Genomic DNA, 10,012 nt, shown 5'->3' on the forward strand with positions numbered 1-10,012 from the left:
GATATATTAACACTGAAATAGGTTCTGATAGTAGTGTTTTAAATATGTCACATTAGTGTGATATTGGTTGTCACTATGTTCTATTAATTGTATTGTGTGTGTGTCATTTGAGCAGAGAGTACATTATTTTGATTGCAGTGTTTAATTTGGGGTTTGTGTGGGGTTTGAGGAAATTAGCTAACTGTTTTGAGTTTTGTGTTTAGAGTTTTGAGTACATGAGATGTAGTATCAACAAATTATAATAATCATAATCTTAAAAGATCCTACAAGAGAACAAGACAGCACATTGTCACATCCATTCTAATAATAATAAAAGTACAATAATGATTCCATCCGTCTTCCATGCAGAGAGAGTAAGCCGATTGCTTCATAGGAAACTGGCGCCTGATTTTTGGGAAGCATCAGTAAACCACAGCACACCCCATCCCTCTCTCCCTTCCTCTCCTTCATCTAACTCACTCTTTGTCCATATTTCTCTCTCTCTCTCTCTCTCTCTCTCTCTCCCCCAACAAAGCTCCCTACATCTGTTTCACCCCTAATTCTTCGCTTTCCTTTCTTTCACAGATCAAAGAGAAACACAATCATGCATACTCTCTCTCTCTCTCTCACACACAGACCCCCTTGTGTTTCTGTCTCATGCTTTCATAAGCACATGGGTTGCAAAATGCAACATGACTTTCTCTTCCCCTTCCTCCTCGACTCCATCTCCCTGCACTTCTCCTCCTCTCTTCCCATATAATTTCTCCCCCTCTGACTCTCCCCCCGCCTCTCATCATCTTCTCTCCTTCCATTCCTCCACCCCCACCCCTCTCTCAATCGCCCCTGCCTCCTCCTCCCCACCTGACTGACAGAGACACTGACTGACTGATACACTGACCAAGGCACTGACAGTGACCGTAAAAGACAGTACACCATCTGAGGGCCAACCATGGGCCCACCTGTGTTTTTGTTGTTTTTAAATTGTTCAGGGTTGAGGCTGTTTACCAAGGGGAGCAGAGGACACAATGGCTGACAATAGAGCTGGAGAGAATGAGTCAGACCAGAGGAATGCAAGACAGCCAGCCAGCACTAACAGACTGTAGAGTCCAGCCAGGCAGGTTCAGTCAGTAAGTCACTCACTCAGTCAGTGTATCTATCAGTGTCAGTGAATTTTGAGGGACAAAATACTCATTATGTATGATACAAATGGCACCCCATTGTTTTGTGAGGCCAGACCAGATAAAGGTGAGTATAGTCTGTTTTGTGGATAAGGAGATGCATTTTAAATACTTTCGTATGCCACTCTGCATTCTTACACAGAGACATTAACATGCATCGTTGCAGAAGCATAAATCAGGCTTAACACAGAACTCCAAAGAACAGAATGGAGAGAGAGAGAGAGAACAAGAGGGAGGGTGAATGTCTGAGAAGAGAGGGAAAGAGACAAGGCAAGAACAGGGGGAATTGTTAAATTATTTTTAATAATAATTACCTTATTGCTAATTGCGTATACTATTCTATACTATGGGAGTTTACAGTTCACCCTGTAAAGCTTCAGAGCTTTGGCTACACTGGCACTGGGACAATGTCAATGGGAATTGAACTTTATTGAATTGCATTGAAAACAACCTTGTTTTTCCTCTCCCTCTCTTGTATACAGAATGCACCCCCCCCCAACACACACACACACACACACAATAGGAGAAAAATACAATAAATCATTTTTTCAGTACATTACCATGGCGACCCCTCTTTGAAGCCCCCCATCCATTGCTGACAGGAAGTGGGGTCCTAGCGACTGGTACCAAAACACAGGAAGTGGCTGTTGCATGCCTGAAATTCCAACATTGTCTCCCTGTGACGGCTCACTCTTGGGCCAGGTCCAAACACATACACACACACCCAACTCATACACATTGTCCCCATACACACCATTACACAGACACACATATAGAAATAAACTCACACTTCCCCCCCCCCACACACACACACACACACACACACACACACACACACACACACACACACACAAACAACAGGTATAATTAAAGCTACAGTTACAGTGGTGATGTGCCACGTCTGATGCTGAAGCACAGCCTAGTGGTGCACACTTGCTCATGCAAACATGGGCTGAGCGGAGACAAGGAAGGAGGGAGCGAGAGAGAGAGAGAGAGAGCGGCAGAGACAGGGATAGAGAGAGAGTGATGGAGATAAGTATTTTGAGAGAGAGGGGACACGAGAAAATGTTTGCTCTACACTATTACAACTTTTTCTATTATTTTAACGACGTAAGTTGCAAAATATTACAACCCTCTAACGGGACAACACAAGACACGACACCTGGACAACAACAATTGGAAATTCAAAATGAAAAACTAATAAACCACTGAAAAGACAGTTAAGTATCAGGTATGGCAAAAGGAAAACTGATCGACCGACAATACGCAAACACGAAAACAGAATCTCCAATGGCAAATTAAAATTATAACAATTAAAAAACATCAATAACAACAACAACTGGATTTAAACGACAGAGAAAATAGAAGAAAATACACCTCCACATCAGAATTGCCAGAGAACAAACCAATCCAAAGAAGCCATTAAAGATGCTGCTGAGAAATCGCGTACCCGGAGTGGCGGAGGAGCGCGCCGGAGAAGAAAGCGTTCAAACAGCGATACCTGAGGGAAACACCGGAGACGCTGATCGCTGACTACACCGCAACTGGAGACACAAAGTCCAAAACCAACCTGGTCTTCCACACAGACCACCCGAACACCTGGCACGCTGTGCTCAGTGACCACTACCCCAACGCCAAAAAGCAGGGCAACAAGATCAGCTGCCAGCTGACGACTCATGAGTACGGTGACCCGGACAGCACAACACTCAAAATACACCAGTACAACACCGGGACAGTGCTGATTCAGGGCAGCGAACACAGCCTGTAAGAATTTGAAAAACCCTTCATGAAAATCAGGTTACAGGCTGAAACCAACAAGAGCTGCATTCCTGAGACCCCGGAGATGCCCCATCCAAGCAGACACACAAGCGCAGCCAGAGCCATCAACAGACAATAACCCAGATGATGGCCCATCAACACCTAGCCCACAATCACCCAGAATCAGGCCCCTTAAAGAATGCCTCTCCAGTCTGGAAGCCGAATTCACTGAATTCAAAACAAAAGACCCTCATTGCGCTGGAGACACCTGACGTGCAAATGATCAAAGACGAGATCAGCAAAATGAGCCTAAAGAGGTAACTTTGTGACCTGCAGCAACAAAACCAAGATCTCCAAACAGAACTGTGCAACATCAGACAGGAGCTGCTCAGAAAACTCAGCTCAGACTCCAGAGGGCTCCACACTGAGTTGCACAGTTCACACAGCCGTCTGGCAGCATTGGAGAAGCAGTCCCCCACCTCACAGAGCAACACAGAGTAGAACGGCCCAGACACAGTCCCCCCACAGGTGCCTCCCTGCCTGGAGAGCGCACTGAGCAGTGCAGAACCAAACCGGCTCCTGACCCAGTTCCTGCAAAACACCTACCCCAAGAACAGGACAGGAGTCAACCAGGCCGATAAAAGACCATAACAACATCTTCAACACTCTGGCAGAATCATCAAATCTGAGGCCAAGAAACACTCTCACAAAAGCAAAAAACAAAATGTGACAGAAAAATTGTTTTCTCCGACTGTCACGGTGTCTAGACTGCAGGGCACAGGAACTAGGGACCCTGGTGCAGCGCTAGTAGAGGTAGTGATGGTTGGACAGGTGTGGATCGGTGATGGCAGAAAAGGGCAGGAAGCAGGGCTGGGCTGACAACACTTTGTCCCTAATGAGCACAGAGAGGGGTTTAAGAAAGGAACAAAAAAACAGGTTGGGAGGTGCAGGGCAAATGGGAACAGAGGGAGAGAACAAGAGTGCACATGGTGTTGAGGAATGTTAATGGGATGATTGGAAGGATGAAAGCAGGGAGAAGTGAGAGAAAAGGCAGGGAAACAGTGACCTCTAGCGGTGATAGAGGGTATGGGCTTGGGAACCATGACAACAACTGCAACAAAATGCGCAAGAAACTCAGAGCACTTTCAAACCAAAAGCATCGCGACCCCGACAACACAGCACTGTGGCAGACATACTGCCAAACACTGAGACAGTACAAACACACGCTGATCCAGAAAAAATGAAAGTACGAGAAAAATAAACTTGACAAGAAAATTGACAAGAAAACTTTCTGGGATCTCTGGCACAATCTGAAACCCAAGAGACATGAAAAACAGCTGGGTATCCAAAATGGAAACATCTGGAAAAGCTATTTTGACTCATTATACCAGCCAATCCCAGACAAAGACCTAAACCCAGAGCAAACTGAAATCATTCAGGATCTTAAAACACTGGAGAGAGTGATTAAAGATGCACAGTCGCCCCTGGACTCAGCCATCACACTACAGGAGGTCAGAGAGGCCCAGGAAAGCCTGCAGTCAGGACAGCATCCCAAACGAGATGCTGAAATACAGCAACACCTCCCTGCAGAGCGCCCTGGTACAGCTGTTCAATCTCATCCTGACCTCGGGCTGCTTCCCTGACACATGGCACATGGGATTCATAACCCCAATATATAAGAAGGGAGACAGACTGAACCCAGACAACTACAGAGGGATCTGTCTGAGCAGCAGCTGTTCTGTAGCGTCCTGAACAGCTGCCTCCTGGCCTTCATACAGGAGCACAGAGTCCTTGACAGCAGCCAGATCGGCTTCCTACACAATCACCGCACTGCCAACCACATCTACACCCTGCACTCCCTGATTGGCCAGCACAGCCACCACACGCAGAAAGGGAAGATGCTTTGTCGACTTCAAAAAGGCATTCGACTCAATCTGGCACCCCGGCCTATATCTGAAGCTCCTCCAGAGCGGCATCGGGGGGAGGGTGTACGATGTGATCAAATCCATGTACACAGGCAGTAAGATCATAAGAAAGTTTACAAACGAGACGAGGCCATTTGACCCATCATGCTCGTTTGGTGTCCATTAATATCTAAGTGATCCAAGGATCCTATCCAGTCTATTTTTAAATGTTCCCAAACTTTCAGCTTCTACCACATCGCTGGAGAGTTTGTTCCAGATTGTGACTACTCTCTGTGTAAAGAAGCGTCTCCTATTTTCCGTTTTGACTGCCTTGAAGCCCAATTTCCATTTGTGTCCCCGGGTCCGTGTGTGCCTGCTGATCTGAAAAAGCTCTTCTGGTTTGATGTGGTCGATGCCTTTCATGATTTTGAAGACTTGGATCAAGTCCCCACGTAGTCTCCTCTGTTCCAGGGTGAAACGGTTCAGTTCCCACAGTCTCTCCAAGTAGGACATTCCCTTCAGACCTGAAATAAGTCTGGTTGCTCTCCTCTGAACTGTCTCTAGAGCAGCGATATCCTTCTTGAAGTGTGGTGCCCAGAACTGTACACAGTATTCCAGATGAGATCTAACTAGCGCATTGTACAGTCTTAACATTACTTCATTAATTCTACACTTTTGACAATATACCCTAGCATTATGTTTGCCTTTTTTATCAGCATGAAGGTGGACATCAGCAGGACTGAAGCCTCCTGATTGGAGTGCAGAAGAGAGCTCTGAAATACTGGCTGCACCTGAAACACAGTAGCCCAGAGACCCTCCAGCACAGCACCCTGAGGCAGCAGGAACGCAACCCCCACACAGACACCCTCGGCCAGCTGGCCCTGAGGCTCTGTGCCCAGATTCACACCGACAGCACAGAGCTGTTGAGCAGCCAAGGTAGGAGACAGCCCCACCAGCACTGGGCTGAACAAACCAAACAGCAGAACAAACTGGAGTGCTACAGGGCCCTGAGCAGAGGATACAGCCCGGCAGACTACCAGAGACTGGTACATCACAGCCTGCCACACGGCCAGAGAACCGCAACCATGTCTCCAAACCAACAACACAGCACATTAACCATGTAAAATATATGTAAATAACACAATATTTTATTTATATTGTAAAGTTCTTAATGTCATTTTATATAATTTCAATGTACCCAATCACTTTGGCAAAACTTGTGTGTAAACATCTCATGCCAATTAAACTTGTTTTGAATTTGAATTTGAATTTGAGAGTGGCCAAGAGAAAGATACAAAGGGCTGGAGGAAGAAAGAGAGAAATGGAGGGAGACAAAGGTTAGGGGGATACAGATGGAGAGAGGGAAATAGAGAGAGATGGAGGCAGGAGGAGATAACTGGATAGAGAGACAAAGAGAGCAATGGAAATAGTGAGAGGAGGGAGTGAAACAAGGAGACAGGAAGGAATGGTGATGGAGAGAGGAGGACAGAGGGAGGGAGGGAGAGAGAGAAGAGGAGGGAGGTAGACCATCAGTGAGAGGAGAAAGAAATACAAGCCTGCCTCTCCTCCTTCCTTCCCCAACTCTCTGATCTCTCTATAACAATACCCTCAGACACTCACTCACACACAGAGAGATTATCACAGCATTATCATCTCAGAAAGACATTAACACACTGTCTGCTACATTATGAACATTTTATTTCAAAATTCCTTTGAAAGACAAATATCCAGTCAGGACAATTAACTCCTTCAACACTTGGCTGGCTAATTTCTTCATTCTGAATACATGTTCATTTTGCAATTATAATAAATAATAATAGTAATGAATAAGTAAACAATCCACTGCTGCGACCCTCATAGCAGCACTGTCTGATAGAGTTATTGTTTAGTAGTTATGTGATGATGACTGTTGATTAGAGGTATCAATCTTGACTACTGATATCTTTGTAGAGGAGAGAGAAGGAGAGGGAAAGAGAGAGAGAGACAGCTGTTTTTGCAAAGCCAGGTGTTCTATCTCAGAGAGAGTCAATATCTCTATAAATCACCCTTTCTCTCTTGTCTTTTATTCTCTCTCTCAGTCTCCCAACCACACACTATTCCCTTGACTTTCTCCATCAATCTTTCTTTTTCTTCCTATCCCAGTCTGTTTCTCTCCAATCCTCTTTTCTTGACTGACTGTATCACTGACTGACTGATACACTGATGGACTGAGACTGAGGGCAGATCTCTCAAGCATTACTGTGAAATTGTATAACTTATGTGTGTATATTTGTACTAGCTTCTCTCACACTGACAGGTTGCTGTGTATGACACTGTCGTTAACAGGTACACATCTGATGTAGGTCTCAGAGCACAGCAGTCACATGAAAAGCAGTGAGTGGATTTTACAGCACTTTGGCACATTACTGCATTGATTAGTGCATTAGTGGTGCCAGACACATTTAGGTCCTCACAATAGATTAGACAGTACAGTAATACAGTACAGCACTGAACAGTATGGACAAACAGGAATCCAATCGCAGAGCTCGTGGTCTCTAATGGCGAGAGTGTGGAATTGCAGGTCACTTGGTCTACATTAAAATTAATGACAAACAGACCAACATCGCCACCTTCCGGGGGCTCGGCAGTCCTGCAACATCAGCAGAAAAGAGGAATGTAGTGTAGCTTACAATCTGCAGCAATAAACAAGTACATTTAAATGCACATGGCTGATTAGAAATCTACAGAATTGCAATAAACACAGTAATGTAGTTACATTAGTAAGTCCGTTCATTGTTTATCAAGTAGCCGTTGTTGGCGCTGTATTCTAAATACTTCACTTCCAGGTTTTGTAAGCAACTCAGTAATCTACCAGAATGGTATGCATGTTTTGACATAATACATTTAGTTTCTTGTCAAGTTATAATACACTATGTTCCATTAAAGAGCAAAGTCATTGTCTGCCTGACTCCTTTTGTTTGCTGACTGGAACATCACAAACGCGTGGAGACTGCTGCCTGGGCCGATTGCATAAAACTATATTAGGCTAGTCTAAATAATAGACTAATCTTAATTTGTCAGTCAGACTACTCTAATGCACATTTGACAGTTGTGTAAAAATTAAGAATAAAACAGTCTAAAAATTGTGCCTCCTCACCCCCTGATGGTCTGAGACTTTGGCAACAGGTTTGATGCAGTTTTTACTTAAATGCAGTGTTTGTTCTTTATCCAGTGCTGCGTCACTGGATGATAGTTGATTCCTATTGGCATTAAGACCGGGGTGTCCAACCCTGGTCACGGAGAGCCGCAATCAACTTCTTCTCATAGGTCACCCTAAATCACCATTTTCTAAATACTGGGAACACATGAATTGTTTAAGCAAGTCAACCAAGGAAATTCCCTCAGGAGGCTGCAGGTATTCAGATAATTGATCCAATGCTTTCTAAAGGACTACATTTACCACACCATGAAATACTTCCAGGTGTCTCTGTCCCTTTTATTCACAGCAAGATAAACTAAAATGCCTAAACAAAGGGTACTGTGAAGTATATTTTGTAATAATCAAAGTGTTGATCAGTATGTGATGTAACACTGATGATGCCAGGTACATACTCTGATTAAGGGTCTGTTGCTAAATTGCATACTGTAGCTAAAGTGGAGAGGGATCATATAAAATAAATATTATTTACTGGAATGTTTCTGACATAAAACATATGAACAATGGAAATAATTTGGGGGGACGAGTGCCCCCCCTTGGCCCAATGGCATGACGACACTGGTCTTATTCATAATGTAGTGTATTGTATTATACTGCATTGCACTGTACTGCAATTTCTTATATTGGATTGTACTGTATTGCACTGTACTTTATTAAACTAAATTGCACTAAACTGTACTTTACAACATTACACTGTTTTGTACTATACTGCATAGTGCATATCAGAAGAGGCAATTTTCCCTAATTAACAATGAGAACAGATCTTCCACATTTCAGTTGATGATTATGTTTTGGGGGAGTGGGTTCTTAGTCGAGGATAACAGATACAATAGTGACTCTATAGAATATGTTAATTATCATTGAAGCCTCATAGCAAAGCAACTGATTCCAACTTTCTCAGAATACCTTTTCAATAGGTGCTCTTGGAATCGGCACAACCCATTTCCAATAAGGCTGCTCAGAGCAGTCAGGGGAGATGCTCTAACACTTATACCTGAGGAGAGCAGTTAATTCTTCTTCATAATCTGGTAATCTTCAGAACAGCACTAATCAACAATCGCTTGCAACCAATGAGCTGCAGTTATGTTAGCAGATTATCAGTCTGATTGCGTGAAAGCAGGGATGGTCTTCTCAATGTCAGTGTCACTGTCATTTTACAAAATGGGCCAGCAGGAGCATAATCAAGGAGTTGCCATTGGAAAACAGTGAGTGCTTAAGAAGCAGGAGGGAGTGGGCATCGCTCTGTTCCTGATATGTCCTGTGCATTGCCCTGGAGAGGATGTAAAGCCTTCTTAAAGCCACCTTGAAATGTATAATAATATAATATGTATTAGAAAATGTGACTAAGATCCAACCACATTTTTCTGACTGAACACTACATATCTGTATCTTAAGGACAATATGGTATGTACTTCTTTACAATAATATCACAATACGATACATATTTCTATACCAGTGGTTTTAAATTCCTGTCCTGGTGTACTCCTGTGTCTGCTGGTTTTCCTTACAGCTGAATTGTCAGTTACTTAATTGAGCCATTATCTTAAATATTTTCATCAGTTTAAGAGTTGAAAATAATAGCATGGGTCTTTACAGACTTTTGTTATTAGTTTAATTAGAGGTTCAAATAATTAAGAAATCAGTTGGAACAAAAAACAACAGTCATTGAATGATGCAAGGACTAGAACTGAAACCCACTGCTCTATACAATAGTATCACAATACCAAAAAAAGCACTATCCTTTGCTTGTCAGTATAATCTAGTAACTACTAGATACGGTAACTAGGATCCACAATAATTGTAATGTTAGTTAAATATTATTTAATTTCATCAACAGTGTTCCTACAAACAGAAAACATGAGACAATCTGGAACAAACTCCCCAAAGATGTGGTTGAAGCTGACAATTTGGGAACATTCAAAAACAGAACAGACATGATCCTGGGATCACTTAGTTATTAATGGACACCAAATGAGCACGATGGGTCGAATGGTCTC

The sequence above is a fragment of the Amia ocellicauda genome, chromosome 6 (genome assembly GCF_036373705.1).
Source record: "Amia ocellicauda isolate fAmiCal2 chromosome 6, fAmiCal2.hap1, whole genome shotgun sequence".
Classification (NCBI taxonomy): domain Eukaryota; kingdom Metazoa; phylum Chordata; class Actinopteri; order Amiiformes; family Amiidae; genus Amia; species Amia ocellicauda.